Below are 16,745 nucleotides of genomic sequence, written 5' to 3'. Positions count from 1 at the left end.
GAAAATCTTCAGAACCCAGGGCTAAAGTGTTGACTTAACATCGAAAGCCTAGACTAATAAATCAGACCTCATCAAAATTAAAACTTTTGCTTTGTGCAAGACCTTGTTAAGAGGATGAAAATAAAAGCTACAGACGGGAAGAAAATATTTTCAAAGTATATAACTGACAAAGGATTTGTATATAGAATACATAAAACATTCTTAAAAAGTCAACTGTAAGAAACAACCCAATTAGAAAATGGGCAAAAGACATGAACAGATGTTTTGCCAAAGAGGATAGGCAGATGGCAAATAAGCCCATAAAAAGATACTCCATATCATTAGCAATTAGAGAAATGCAAATTAAATCCACAATGAGAGATCACTGCATACTTATCAGAATAGCTAAAATAAAAGTAGTGGTAACACCAAATGCTGGTGAAGATGTAGAGAAAACTGGATCACGTACACATTGCTAGTGGGAATGTCAAATGTTACAGCCACTCTTATGTTCACACAAAAGACTCATATTCACACGAAACCCTGTACATGAATATTCATAGCTTTATTTGTATGAGTCAAATACTAGAAATGACCCAAATATCATTTAATAGGTGAATGGTTAATCAAGTCATGGTATAGTTCTACCATGGAATACTATTTGGCAAGAAAAAGGAACTGACTGTTGATTCTAGCAACAGCTTGGATGGATCTCGAAGGTTTATGCTGAGTAAAAAAAGCCGGTCTCAAAAAGTTGCACACTGTATGTTTCCATATATAAAATATTGTTGAAATAATGTTATAGATATGGAGAAAAGATTATAGGTTGTCAAGGGTTACGTGAGAAAGGGGGAGGCAAGTGGCTATAAAGGGGTGTCATAAGGAAATTCTGGTGTTGAAAGTTTTGTGTGTTGATTGTGGTGAATTTACACAGGTGGCCAAATTGCATAGAACACATACGAATAAGTAGGTAAAATCTGAATCAGTTCTGCAAGTTGTACCTGTGTCAATATCTTGGTTTTAAAACTGTGTTTTAGTTATGATGGATTTTCCCATTGGAGGAAATTGGGTGAAGAGTACATGAGACTTCTTGTATGTTTCTTTGTAATGTTCTGGGAATCTAATTATTTCAAAATAAAAAGCGAAAAAATAATATAAAATATAAATAGGATCATACAATTCTCCTGTTTATAATCCCTTCCATGTTTTTCCATTGCCTTTGAGAATAATTTCTCTCCATGACTTAAAAGGCCCAAATGATCTAGCTCCCACCTACCTCTCCCCCTTGCTTACTATTCTCCTGTTGTATAAGCCATTCGTCAGATCCTAGACCATGCCCATAGCTCTCCAGCCATAGGACCTTGCTTTTCCTGTCCCCTTTGTATACGTCCTTCACAAGTTTTTTTTTTTTTTTTAAATAGATTTCAACTTAAACATCATCTCAGAGAGGTCTTTTCTGACCATTGCATTTCTTATGGCACCATGATGTTCATTTAACTTATTGTGCTTATTACGCACCATTCAGACACTGCCTCTTCTGACTCTTTCACCCACATTTAGGGACCCTGGTGATTACATTGGTCCATGATCATCAGGACTCACCAGGAGGCCAATGTTCTGCCTATTACATAGCTAGATTCTAACTTCGTAAAGAAAGTGACTCCTCCCTCAGTTTATAGTTGGATCCCCAGAGTCTGACGTTTAGTATCACTCAACATATGAATTGTTAAAACAAAGTTAACTAAACCCATTGACAGCATCAGTGTCTAACACATGGCAGACACTCTTACTTTTATCCATTACTTTTATCCTTCTTCTCAGCCCAGCTCCAATCAGCAAAGTCAGTATGTTCTTCAAGGCTTTGCTTAAAGCCACTTCTTACATGAAGCCTCCACTGAGTGTGAGCCAAGGTCTTCCTCCTCATTTCTAAGGGCACAATTAAGGGTTCCCTTTGACACAGGTTTTATTAGCCTGTTACTAGGTTCTAAACTGCCTGAAAAGTGATGGTCTCATTCAGTTCTGAGTTCTTCACAGTTCCTAGCATGCAGGGAGCTCTTAACTAGTCAGGAGAAAGGGGGTAACATAAGGGAAAGATCAAAGCAGGACAGCGGGTGGGGAGCATGAGAGACAAGGAGAGACCTCTCTCAGGCTCTTCCATTCCCTCTCCCTAAAGAAGAATCTCCACTGCAAGGTGGCTGGAGTGCGGGCACTGGCGAACACATTTGTTGTAAGATGTTAGAATCGGGTTTTCTCTCCCTCATTTCCTTGTGGGAAGATTCACTTCCCATGAACACCATCCACCACAGAACCTGTAGCCCATCTCACATCTATCTCTCTGCTGGTAAGTGAAAACAGCCCTTTCATTTTTGACACCCTGGTGATGGCTCTGCCTCCTGATCTGGCCTTTAACTTTGTGGTCTCTCCAGCATTTGGGGGCATCTGTCATTCTCCTTTTCCACTTTCTTGTTTCCACCTTCTACTTTGTATCTGGTGCGCTTCCCCTTGACTGTTTTGAAAGTCATGCCCAAAAGTCTACACCTTGGCTCAATAGTTTTTCCTTTCCAGAAAGTGCAGAAGGTGACTTCCATGCAGTTTTAAAAAGTGGGTATGCTTTTATTTTTCTTTTTTCTTCAAAGGCACTTTAAACTCTTTGGTCAACATTTTTCATCATTTTCCTTTCAGATACCCAAGGTCAAGTACTATTTTTAGCCATTGTTCTCCCCAATAGGGTTCTCCTCAGAGTGGCCTGGCTACTGGGGCTGAACTTTTATAAGCTTCTTCAAGGCATAATACACAGGTAGCCACATCTCATTTCTCCCCTTTTAAGTAGGTTAAATCTTCCACAGATCATTTGCTTGTTGCATGTCTAGTTATTCTTAAACAACAATAACTCGAATAAGAACTGATTGGAGGGATAAGAAAAAAAACACATAACTGTGGTTGGTTTGCGAGAGTGTATTATTTACCAAATGTTCTCTTGGATGAGTTTGAAAAGAGTACTTTTTAAGCCATTGAGAAGCGAGTGAGACCCTGAGGGGCCTGGGTGAGAATAGAATGGTCTGTGGGGAAAAAAATAAGGGATTTGTGGGGTTGATTTGGTTTTGGAGAAGGAGGAAGGAAAGATGAAAAGGAGAGAGAAAGAGGGAACAGCTAGCAAGGTGGCTGATGGTCATGTGTTCCAAGATGCGACCCTTTCACATGGCCCCTCAGATCCTTGGTGAAGTGCATTTAAATCACAAAATACTTGACATGAATAGATTTCTGTGTCAACTGTGAAGCCGAGTTGGTACAATGCAAATGGGCTGGCTTATGCTGCCAGGTTGAAAGCTGTGAGAAATATGAGGAAGTAAACTACTGGAACTTACAGAAACTGTGGAGAGAGAAAAATTAAAATTGGAAGCAGAACTTCCCCAGTCGTTTCCAAGTCCATGAGTTAGAAGTATTTTTCAAGGACAGTTTGTTATGATATAGGGAACGGGCATGAGAACTAAACAAATTGACTAAATATTAAACCGAGAGAGAGAGACAGAGAAAGACAGAGACAGAGACGCACAGACACACTAAATCCTCCTAAATTTAATCTTTTTTTCTCTGTGCTCTCAAACCCTAGTCCCTAGGCAATCCTGTAGAGTAGGCCAGTGGGTGGAGCCAGTGGGTTGATTTATCTCCGCCTTCTCACCACTTGGCCAAAACGCAGACCCAATCATAAAAGTGCACACCAGAGTGAGATAACTACAGTCCAAAGTTTCTGGCCAGAGGACTGAAAAGGGGAGATCTAAGAATTCAGAAAATACCAGGGAGACTCCAGGGAAGGAGTAGCTTAGGAAAGAAACTGTTCATGAACAGAGCTTTTATGAACTGTTGTCTATGAGCTCCAGGGTTCACTCTGAGCCACAAAGTGTGCATGACATCATAAGTAGCATACAAAAGAGTTTGAGAGCTAACGAGATGGATACATTACCTCTGCAACCCTGGGTTCCAGACTGAGTGGTACATATCCATGATACACAAAGAGCATTGCAGAGGTTCTGGCAGCTGAACTGACATTGGAAACATAGCCTTCAGGTTGAAACTTTGAGCCTGAACTCAACCAGGTCCATTGCCTGATAAAATGGAAATATCAGTATTCTCCATATCATTTAAACAAGACCCAGAATTTCATCACATAATACTTAAAATGTCAGGATACAATACAAATTACTCATATGAAGCATATGAAGAACTACAAACATTTCAACTTGCATGGGAAAGGACAATCGACAGTTGCCAACACAGAGATAACAAAGATGACAGAATTATCTAAAAAGGACTTTAAGTCAACCATTATAAAAATGCTCAAACAAGCAATTGTGAATACTTTTGAAACAAATGCTAAAAATAAAAAGCCTAAGCAAAGAAACACAGAACATAAAGAAGAATTAAATTTAAATTTTAAAACTGAAAATTACAACAAAAACAAAAACAAAACTCCCTGGATGGACTCCATAGCAGACAGGAGAAAATGTCAATAATTTGTAGAATTTATCCAATCTAAAAAACAGAAAAAAGATTGGGGGGAAAAAAAAGTGAATAGAACCTCAGAAACCTGTCAGATAATAAAAGGCCAAGAGAAAAATCAGAAATCAATGAAATTGGCATAGAAAACAATGGATAAAATCCATGAAACCAAAGACTGTTATTTTGAAAAGATCGATACAATTATAAATCTCTAGGAAAATTGAGAAAGCAATGAAGAGAGAAGACACAAGTTATCAAAATTCGAAATGAATGAAAAATATCACTGCAGACTTTATAGGCTTAAAAAAAACAACAACTACCAATTATACACATATGGGAGTACTTAGATGAAATAGACCAATTCCTCAAAATAAAACCTCACCTAAGATAAAATAGAGAACCTGCATTGTCCTATAACTATTAAAGAAGTTGAATTTGTGGTTGTAATCCTTCCAAAAAGTAAACCTTCAGTCCCAGATGGTTTCATGGGAAAATTCTACCAAATACCAATTCTGAACACTCCATTCCGGAAAATAAAGAGAAGGAAATACTTCTCAACTCATTTTGAGTCCAGCATTACCAAAACCAAAGACAGTACAAAAATGAAAAGTACATATCAAAATTGTTCATGAATGTAGATGCAGAAATGCTCAACAAAATATTAGCAAATTATAAAGATCAGTATATAAAGAGGATAATGTACTGAGGCCAAGTGGGATTTAGCTTGGGAATGCAAGCTAATTCAGTATTCAGAAATTGATCCGTATAACTCACCATGTTAACAGTCTAAAAACTCCTCACACGTTACATCAATAAATGCAGAAAAAGCATTTGACAAATCCAGCATCCATTCCTGATAAAAATGCTCAACCAACCAACAAGGGGTGATATTGCGACTTATATAAGACACATATATTTGGTCTTCCTTCCTATTCCTAGCACAGAGCTCCTAAAACCCTTGGAATTTCCTGTGATGACAGCCATAAAGGTGTCTTTTGTGATGTTAATGTGGTGACTTTTGCAAAGCACCAAAGGATTGAGGCTGGTTGCCAGGAGAACCAACCCTGTGATTAGAGGGTTGGAGCTTTCAGCCAGCACCCTTCCAACCCCTCCTGGGAAGGGAGTAGGGCTAGAGATTGAGTTCAGTTGTCAATGGCTAACGATTTCATCAGTCATGCCTGTGTAATGAAGCCTCTGTAAAAACTCGAAAGGACAGGTTCTGAGAGCTTCTGGGGTGATGAATACGTGAATATTTGGGGAGAGTAGTGCACTTGGAGAGGGTGTGGAAGCTCTGCACCCCTTTCCCACACCTCGCCTAATGCATCTCTTCTACTCGGCTGTTCCTGAGTTATGTCTTTTTAAAAATAAACTGGTAATCTAGTAAGTAAAATGCTTCTGAGTTCTATGAGCTGTTCAAGCAAATTAGTCAAACTCAAGGAAGGGGTTTTTGAGACCTCTGATCTACAGCCCACTGGTTAGAAGCACAGGTGACAATCTGGATTTACAATTGGTGTCTGAAGACGGTGGGGGGAAGTCTTGTGGGATTGAGCCCATAACCTGTGGGATTGGACACTATCCAGGTAAATAGTGTCAGAACTGAGTCGAATTGTAGCATACCCAGCTGGTGTAGGAGAATTGCTTTGTGGTGTGGAAAAAACACACGCATAGGAATTGGGTACGGAACCATAGAAGGAAATCTCTTCCACCTGAAATAGGACATCTACAAAAAAAAACCCTACAGCTAATATTATGCTTACTGGTAAAAGACTGGATGATTTCCCCTAATATCAGGAATAAGGCAAGGATGTCCACTCTCACCACTGCTGTTCACACCACACAGGAAGTCTTACCTAGTGCAATCAGGAAAAAAGAAATAAAAAATAAAAGCAAACCAAAAAGTAATACAGCTTGCAAAGGAAAAAATAAAATGCTCTCTTTTCACAGACAACATGATTTTCTATGTAGAGAATCCCATGGTATCTCCAAAAGATCTAGAACTAACAAGTAAGGTAAGCAAGTTTGCAGGCTACAAGTTCAATGTACAAAAACCAGTTACTGAATTGTAGGATGCACTATGCACTAACAGTGTACAGCTGGAAAGCAGAATTTTTAAAAATACAATTTTTAATAGCTCCCCTCAAAATAAAATACTTATGTATAGCTCTCACAGAAATATGTGCAAGGTCCACCTGCTGAAAACTATAAAAAGCTGACGAAAGACAGCAAGGAACACCTGATGAATGGAGAGGTGTACCGTGTTCATGGATTGGAAGATTCAGTAAAGATGTAAATTTTGCTAAGATTGACCTGTAGGTTCAAAGCAATATGAGTCACATCTCAGCATGGTTTTTAGTAAGTGTAGACAAAAGCATTCTAAATTTTATGAAAAACAAATACATTGGACTAGCTAAAACAATTGCAAAAAAATATAGTCAGAAGAATTAAACTATTTGATTTTAAGATTTACACTAATCAAGAGGTTATGGTATTGGTGGAGATAGACACATCGATCAAAGACACATAGATTGGAGAGTACAGAAATAGAGCTACACAAAAATATGCCCAACTGATTTTTAACAAGGTCCCAAAGTATTTCAAAGTATTTGGCTCTTTGTAATCATATAGTTTCTCAAAAAGTTAAACATGTACATACCATATGACTCAGCAATCCCACTCCCAGGTATCTAGAAAAACGAAGACTTATGTTCACACAAAACCTGTACGCAAATGTTTGTGACAGCTTTGTTTATAATTGCCAAAATCTACAAACAACCCAATGTCATTCAATTAGTAGATGGATAAACTGTGGTACATCTATACAATGAAATAGTACTCAGCAATAAAAGATTATCAATAAATGCAACAACTTAGATGAAAAACACCTCCTGGTGAATGAAGGTGACATACTGTGTGATTTTATCTATGTGACATTCTTGAGAAGATAAATTATAGGGAATGAAGAACAAATCAGTGGTTGCTGGAGATCGTGGGGGGAAGAGGGTGACTGTAAAGGAACAGCAGAAAAGAGTTTTTTGTTGTATACTTGTGTTGGTGGTTATGGGAATCTATATATTTAATAAAAATTTATTGAACTATACACCCCCTAAATTTCCTAAACACAGATTTATTTGAAGGTCAAAGTATATGCATATATTTAAGTTTTTTGAAGGTCAAAGTATATGCATATATTTAAGTTTTTTGAAGCAATTGACTTTCAGAAGGGTTGTAATAATTTACACTTCAATCAGCAGCACCTACGAGTGCAGATGCTCCTGCCTCCTCACTCACCATCTCTGGACTTTTAGTTCGATGGAGGCCCACTTGCTTATTTTGTATTTTGTTGCATGTGCTTTAGGTGTGATTTTTGCTCTTCGGGGGGCATCCTTTGACTGGTAAGTGGGGTATGCATAAATTCTCCAGCTCTCTCATCTGTAATCACGAGCTATACCGCCCCCAAAACTCCCCTGAAGAGCCACAGTTACCCTTCATGGGGCTTTATCTGATATCGCAAACTTGCTTGCCATTTTCTCTTCTCTCTTCCTGACTTGTACCCCAGTTTTTCCTGGTCGTTTTCTTATAAGTCTCTTTGACATGGATCTTCATCTCAGGGTCTTTTATGGGAAATCCAACTTAAGACAGATTCTTTTCTCTTTATTTGTGACACAGTTTGAAACTGGTAACCCTACTACTCTCTAAAGAATTGTATTTAAAATACATGTTTGATTCCTCTAACAAGAACCCCCAGTGACTTGTCTTCCATGAATAGATGTTTTTTTCTGTTCATGAAACAGTGTGGGTAACTGCAGGGTGCAGGGGACCAGGATCCTTCTATTGTTTTTCCTCCATTCCTCAGCCATGGCCTTCATCCACGTGGTCTATGATGGCTTTCCAGCACGTCCACACAGGGCGATAGGAAAGGGGAGGCCTGCCTCAGAAGTTGTACAAATCACTTAGCTTCATACCCATTGGCTGGAAATTAGCTGCTTGGGCACATCTACCTTGAATGGAGGCTGAGTAGGTAGACATGCATCCAGTTTGTAACTGGGGCTCCATGGTTGTAAGGGAAAAGGGATAACAAACCTTGGGATAGCTTCTAGCCTCTGCCAGGGGTATACTGGGTTCCCTAGCTCTGGAGAGAGAAAAGATGGGCACATGACTGGGTCATATTCTCTTCTCTAGTCCTAGCTTGTTTTCATGCACATTCAGGTGGCAAATAATGAGATCACTTGTGGAATAGTTGATCTTCAAGTAAGTAGGTCTTTTCCAGAAGTCTAGAGAATTTACTTGAGGTTTGTTGTTTGCCTCAGTATATGACATGTACCTTCTATACTGAGATCTCCAAACTTTGGGTATGTTGGTCTTAGGTGGGATAACCCAGAAGTGGTGCTTTTTTTTTAAAAAAAAGGATGAGCTCTTAGGAGAAATCGATAAGAAAGTGGTAGAAGAATTGATAAAGAAGGAGAAGCAGCTACAAAAAAAAAAAGGCAATTTCAGGAAAAGTCACAGCTTTGACCTGATTCACAGAGGTGCTCGGGAGCCTAAATCATGTTTGGACTGGAGGCCAGAGAGTTGAGCTTCCCCACTCCTGCCTTAGTCCAACACTGGCCAAGGGTTGCCTCAGGGGATAAACTCCCAGTGCTTGCAGGTAAACCTGTGGCAGCAGCCCCAGGACAATCTTTCCAAGAGCATCATGGGTACAGGTGCTGAGAAGCCTAGGGAAGGGTGCAGAGAACCACGAAAGGGATCCGAAGGATTTGGGAATAACTCCATCAGTGTCTGCTCCAGATGTTTACCAGTGAGCCCAGCGGCTGCATTTATGGGACTGCCTTCTTGAAGAGGTGGCCTTCCAGCATCATGGGGATGAGAGGCTCAAGCTTTGTGACAGCTGCTTGATAGTTGTTTTCATTCCAGATCAGGATCTTCCCTCGGGGCCCCTCTTGCTTACTTGAAAGAAGGAATTCGGGATGGGTTCATGAAAACCAGAGCACCACAAATTACAGGGAACGGCCGATTTCATTCTGTACTCACAGGGACGAAGCAGATGTCATGACATTGGGGCTCCCAACCCAGGCACATCCCATCAAATGAAGCGAAGCGGGTGGTTGATACAGCTTAAGTGGTTCTCCCATGTGGCTGTTTCTAGGTACATCTTTTAAAATTAGTCGTGCTTAAATTAGCAGTGCTTTACTTTTAGTATTCCTCTCTCGAAGCAGCTCGCACAGTTTCAATCAGGAGCCTGATTAATATGCAAAAAATGATTTGTTTTGATTTCAGTCTAGTAGGTTTTTTTTTTCTTTGCTAGGCAACTTCTTTATCAAATTCCTCTGCTTTTAAGGGATGAGAAGAAATGTATCTCCTTAAAGTCAGAAGGCACAGTTTCATTGAAGCTGGAGATGGGAGGCCTCTCTGGGAACTGGTCTGAAACCTTAGCAGCATAATTTTGCCAGTGGAAAAACTTCTTTTCATAATTTTCAGTGTATCTTCAGGTATCATCAGCTCCCTGACTATGTCATGCAGTCTTGTCCATTGGAAGTCACAATCAATATAGTCGTTCTATCAAAATGGATAATATTTTGCTGCTTATTGTGTGACTTGAGGCAGGTTACTTAACATCTCTAAATCTGTTTTATTATCCTTAAAATGAAGTTAACACCTACCCCTTGGGATTTCGTGCAATGTTAGTCCATAATCCCTTATTTAAAAACCTTGATGTATTTCCAAATTCAGGAGTTTTTGATTTATAGGAAGGTCATTCAGCATATACATCATATTATTTATCACTCCCAGTAGATTCTGGTGAAGCACCCCATAATCAAACATTAATATTTCTGTAGCCAAACCTATGAATATTCACACTGAATAGCATAAAGACTATAAATAGCCTCTTATCAGTCCAGGGCAGGTTTTTAACTGAGTTACAAATCTTTCTGTTTTCAGAGCTCTTTGGATTTGGGGATGGTGAATCAGAGGCTGTGGTCCTGTGATGAGACAACCTCTGTGTCTATCCATCTATTTTTCCCCAACTGGAGATGGTACTGTGATGCAGGTGGAAAAACTGGCTCCTGGAATGGTTCTGTTTCTCCCCTGCTTGTGATGTGGGCGGGCTCTTGTGAATTTTCCTTTCTTCTTTGACATTTTTAGTCCTGATTTGCTTCTCCCTGGGGTCTGATTTCAGGCAGAATTCTTCCCTTTTGATGAGAATAGGATATACTTTAAAAAAGAGTTCTAGAGAGGGAAAAACAATATTGCAAACACTTAATTGGTAGGCTCATTAAGCAATAAGTCAAATTATCTAAAAATGAGTAGGAAGTTCTAAAGTAATTCTCCAGGTGGCGAGTTTCAGGAAGAGCAGAATTAAATCTACAGCAAGAGTTTGTTAATATACACAAAGGGCTGAAAGCCTGAGGCAAACCGCAAAACTACAATGGTACCCTCTCTTTTTCCCACACCCTTAGCAAGTCCTGCTTAACTGTTCTGTGACATGTTTAATTTTTACTTGTTGTGTCAAAACATACAATATATAATATTTATGATAATAAACTTAAGATAAATTTTCCACAAAATTTATTTTTACCGTATATGTTCCTGGAGTTTTCTTGTGAAAATTTAAGTTGGGGTAAAATTTCGCCAAAGGGATATTAAATCAGTGGCCTTGATCACTTTGGGGGTGTTTTCTTCTTCCACTCTTTGTCTTTTTCTTAGCAGAAAATAATAATAATTTGAGTTTATTGAGCAGTTACTACATGCCAGGGACTGTTATTAGTGCCCATATTTAGAGCCCACAATCCTTTATTTAAGTTCCTCAGGGCCAGTTGCATTTTTAGGTTTTAGAAAGGCAACTGGTTGTAGATGCTGATTGTACAGTTACATCCCCTGGGGGGAGGGTTGTAGCACCATCCCCCAAATCACACACAGTAATATTTCTGCAGGGAAATGTATGGATTTCTCACTGGGGTAAAAATATATAAACAACCTCATATAAGTTTTGCCACTAAGCGATTTATGAGAACATTCCAGCTTTCAGAGCATTTAGGATTTTGGAATTCCATACATAGGATGGTAGACTTGTTATCTCACTTAATTATCTCAATTACCCCATGAAACAGGAGCTATTATTATTCCCTGTGTAGTGAAGCATTCACCTTACCCAAAAGTTGGTCTGGCCTTTGCCTTGGCACTTGGAAGCCGATCTCTAGGCCCCTGGAATGTCCTGATTGATAGGAGTGTCATTGTTTGCCTTGGGGTATTGGCCACTAGACAGTCTAACAATGTGATTTTTGATGGGCGCTTTGGGCCACGCATTATCAAATCTCTGGAGAAACTGGAGACCAAAGGTATTAGCTTGACTTCTGGGATGGGCTGGAGACTAAAGGTCAGCCGTCTGGGTAGCATGTGATCAAGCATCAGTAAATACTCTGGACACCCAAGTCTTGTGTGAGCTTCCTGGGTTGATAGTACTCTGTGTATATTGTCACACACTGTGGCTAAGAAAGGTAATGCCATCCAGGACTCCATGGGGAGATGACAACTGGAAGCTCCGTATTTAGCTCCCTCCCAAAGTCCCTGTGAGTCTCTTCCTTTGGTTAGTGTTAACCTGTACCTATTCCCTGTAGTAAACTGAGAGTGTAATAGCTTTCAGTGAGTGCTGTGAATCCTTCCAGTGAATTATTGAACCTGAGAATATTTTGGGGAGACTTCCCCAACTTGCGATTAATGTCAGAAGTAAAGGAAGTCTTGTGTGGAGGATTGTTCCCTCAAACTGTACAGCTGGCTAAACTCATTGCATCTCCATTTACCAGATGAGCAAACTGAGGCAAAGAAGATAAGTAATTCACTCCAGGCCACTAATCTCATCAATGGAGGAGCCTAGCGAAACCAAGGCTGTATAGCTTTAGAGCCAAACTTGTCCTTAGCCACAGTGTGACACTTGCACAAGGAAAGTGGCTAAGGCCTGTGGTGCAAGGGGATCAGGAGTGATTCATGAACTGAGTCCAGAACAAATGATGGGCAAGGATTGTAAATTCTGTCAAAAGTAGGTTATTAACCAGAGATTTTTTAACATGATATTATACTGTGGTAGGGAGTTAGGTTCGCTTGTGCAAAAGTAACTCTGACTATAAAATAGAATAACAATTCTTTATGCCTATATCATGATTTGTATTTCTGTAAAATATTTTTGCATTAATAGTTTCATTTCTTCCTCGTATCACTCTAAAATGGGCAGGAAGCTGAGTTGAAAATACATAGATATTGGAGCCTGATGGATATCAAGCCATTTGTTAGCTGAGTGATGCATAGTGCTCAGCTTCTCTGAGCCTCAGCTGGTTCAGCTGTAGAATGGGGATACTGATGGTACTTCTCTTGGGAGAATGGGTATGAAATAAGGATGTGTGAAAATCAACTGACACATCACATTGTCCATATAGTGATGACTTCATTATTTTACAGATGAGAAGAGTGTTTTAAGTGGATTCTGAACATCATACACTTCTGTGAAGCAGGACGCAGATTTCATTTCAAAGACTTAGGAAAGTTAAGGATAGAAAAAGCCTTAAAGATCATCTAGGTGTAAGATTCTCAAACTTTTATTCTTTTATTTTAAGCTTTAAAGAAAATCCTGGAAAACCCTGAAGTGAAAATCAGGTAAAGGTGGAGGTACTCTAATTCAGGTAGACCTGGCCTCCTCTCTCCAAATAAGGCCTGAAAGGTCTATGGTACCCAAGGATTCCTTAGAGCATTGCTTGAAAAATCTCTGGTCTAGTCCTACCTCTGCTTTACAAAGAAGGTTGCCGAGGCTCAGAGAGGTCATGTTACTTGCCCAAGGTCACACAATTGGTCTCTGACAGATGTGGGACTTAAGCCTGTTGACAGAATCCAAGCTTAGTCCTCTGTTCTCTCTACCTCACAACCTCCATGGAGCCAAGACACCTGACCCCACACGAGACAGTACTATCTGATGACACTGAAGGGTACACTGCTCTCCATCCTGGGAATCATCTTTTCACATTCATAGCTTCATTCACATCCTTCAGTGCTCCCCTTTGTAGTCTGCACTCTGAAGGCTGAAAGTGTGTTGCTGCATATCTAGTTAATTTTGCTGATTGGTTCCTGTCAAGCTTTGCCGAGGTAAGGCATTTGCAGGAGGCTGGAAAGCAGGAGTGATAGAAGCCATGGGTGCTGCTCTTGGCTCTTGAGCTGTGAACAACTGAGGGTGACTTTGCAGATTTTAGCAGAATCCATGTTTCTAGGAACAGCTCCCATTCAAACTACTCTGTGGTTTTGTGGCAATCTCCTCATCCCCTACTCCCGGAATTTAAAGAAGTCTTTTGAAAGTACCAGCTACTTCCCCTGGCTAAGGAGACCCAAGGTAATGTGCTACACATTGAATGGTTACCCAGTCTGGGAGGGAGAACACAGATATAGTTTGTTACTGTAGCACACTCCTTGGCCTGCTTCTAATTTCAGCACCATAGTAGTGGACAGCTGCAAACCAACCGATGGTCTCCTGCAAGCTTCGTGTCACTACAGGTACTCCTAAAGGCAGACGTTAATGCAGGATTAGATGACCAAGAAGTTTTTATGAGGGGAAAGTCTTGTGAAAGATAATGGGGAGGAAGAAAAGTAGGCAGGGAAAGCCTCAGAACATAGTGTAGTTCTGAGACAGTCTTGGCCAGGACAATGGAGTGTCTGAGCAGAAAATGCCTTTTAGAGGAGTCCTTCACTGGGCAGGAATGGCCTTGTTCCCTGTCGTGCTCCTGTTGGCTGGGGACAACCTGGGAAAGTGGTCTTGGGGTGAGTGCTATGGCATATCCGAGGGTGCTGCAGCAGGAGATGTTCTACAGCAGGTTCTGCTGAAGGAGACCTGAGCAGTGAACCCCCATGGCTGCCATGAGCCGGACCCACAGTTTCTCTGCTTTTATGCCTTGGAACATTCTCCACGCTGATGAGGCCCATTGGACTCTCACGTACACACTCGGTCCAGAAGTGCAAGGGAGTAGTTTATGCCTCTGGGAGATGGGGACCTATGGACAAATGCACAGCTTCTCTTAGACAAATTCTATATGGTTCCTCAGAAAGTCCCCAGCAGGATAGAGACCAGTTGTCCACAGTAGTAACCTGCTCACTCATGCACCCTTTATTGTCATTTCCTCCATTCCCCACTACCTCACTGCTGCTTCGTGAGATCACTCCACAAGCAAACTACCCTCACATAGACCTTATTTTAGTGTCCACTTTTGGTGGAGCTCAGAAGAACATACCCGAGGAGCTGAGCACTCCTGGGGATCAGTGGTGGTGCTCAGAATGAGAGCGCCCTATAGGGGGACACATACTAGGGTACAGAGTTAAGGTTTCCTTCAGGGTGAAACTCATATTGTGCCAGGTTTATTTTTTCTAAAGGAGGCTGGATTGCCCAACACCCTCTATTTTAAAATGCTTCATCCTTTTAAATCACAAGGTGGCTCTCATCCACTTTCTCAGGTTCCTGGTCATATAGTGTTTAGCCTTTTGGTCTCGTTCATGCTGACGGTGTTTCCCAATCTTTAAAAACCCATCCTTCTCTTTGGTAACCACCAAACTTCTCAGGACCTGCTGCCTGTCCCAAAGGTCTATTACTTAAGGCTCATCAACTTGGAGATCACTGCTCTCTTTTCTACGTGTGGCAGTGAGATTTCCCTGAACTTTTCTTTCTATATTTGTATTCTCAAAGAGCAGTACACTCTAGCCCCATGCGACATTCTATTAGAATGTTTTCATACCACTTGTCTTCCCTTGGAGATCTTCCCCCTTCCTTCATCTTGAGAATCTTCCCGAATCTTTATCTTGAAAATCACTATGTTAAAAAAATGATGAGAGCGGATTCTCTCTCCTTGGCTTCCTTCTCTTTGTCTCCCTACTGATAGGAAGTGGTCTTTGATAAAACTGGAAAGAGGCAGAGAATTCTATTAGCTTAAGAATGTGTTGTCCCCAATTCTGGTGCTCACCTTACCAGCCTGCCATCAGACTTCTGGCTATATGACTTTGCTTGTTGTTACCTGAGGGCTTATTCTAGCAGCAGAAGACAATTTATTTTTTATTTTTTAATTTTTTTTTAGGTGAGGCAACCCTTGATTGACCTCACAGATTGCAAGGACCTTGTCAGCTTACAATCCCTTAGTTTTTATTTTTTATGCCTACAGCACCTGGTCTTCCTAGGTGGTCTCCCATCCAAGTACTAACCAGGCCCGACCCTGCTTAGCTTCTGAGATCAGATGGGATCGGGCTTGTTCAGAGTGGCATGGCTGTAGATGACAATTTTAACCTTGAACATGCCCAAAGTTCCAGGGATTAGCCCCTGGAAATAGGCTTTAACTAACGAATACCCCAGTTCTTTAAGGTGTTTGTTCTCCACTAACTCTCAGAGTATCCTTGTGGATGGCATTAAGCTCCAGTGGCCCCCAGAGATAACTAGCTTGATAAAAAACCCTTCCTTGTTCCACTTTTCCATTCCCCTAATAATATTTCCTAGGGTCACTTCCCAAGTAAAATTTCTTGCACTCAAATCCCTATCCTGGTATCTACTTTTGACAGAATCCAAAACAAGTTATAACTTATCTAAGCTCTGCTCTGAAGAGAGTTCAGTAGTCCAAAGGGAATGTTTTTAAATATTACACAGAACCAGAACTTTCTGCAGCAAAGCCATGCTGGCTCTCCAGGTAGAGCCAGGATTCTGGGGAGGAAGGAAGAGATGGGGCTTGGGAAATTAAGGGAGGGAGGAAGGGAGCTGATAGAAACATCACGATGTGCTTCTGGACACTCAGCTGATGTGAGCTGGTGGAGACGTAGTGGAGAAGTAGTGTGATGTGCTCGAACCTTCTAATTATAGGAATGACCCCTTTCTGGAAATGGGCTGGACCTGCCCCTCCTTTGAAATCAAGCAGGCTCAAAAAGAGGCTATCTTCCATATCTGGGTGTGGGTCTATGGCTCCCTCCATAAAGGTGACATTTGGTTGATGAGGATGGGAACATATCAGATATCTTTCTTTAACTGGGGTTTCAAAGCTTCCTGACTCCAGGCCCTTCCCTTCCTAATGGTTAAATCTGCAACATAGTCTAACACAAATGTCCAGAACGGGGGGCTCCTGTCCTCTAGTCTCTCCTGTGATCCAAAGTGAAGGAGCAAGCTTTGACTTAGGTGCCCACTGGAAACTGACAGAGCATCCTCTCCAGGTGGTACTGCTGGGCTGGGTCATGCTGAAAGGTGATGACCATACCACTGTGTGTCTGTCTGT

The 16,745-nt window shown here is 40.9% G+C and overlaps 1 non-coding gene across 1 annotated transcript; it reads right to left on the bottom strand.

The window, feature by feature from the left end:
- Positions 1-15,644: 15,644 nt before the first annotated feature.
- On the bottom strand, positions 15,645-15,763 carry LOC120582572 (5S ribosomal RNA). The gene has a single exon (XR_005647593.1). It is a non-coding gene; the product is annotated as a 5S ribosomal RNA (ribosomal RNA).
- Positions 15,764-16,745: the final 982 nt, after the last annotated feature.

This window comes from Pteropus medius, unplaced genomic scaffold (assembly GCF_902729225.1).
Source record: "Pteropus medius unplaced genomic scaffold, Ma_sr-lr_union100, whole genome shotgun sequence".
Taxonomy (NCBI): domain Eukaryota; kingdom Metazoa; phylum Chordata; class Mammalia; order Chiroptera; family Pteropodidae; genus Pteropus; species Pteropus medius.
Note: the sequence above shows the minus strand (reverse complement) of the source record. Positions and strands in the feature narration are given on the sequence as shown.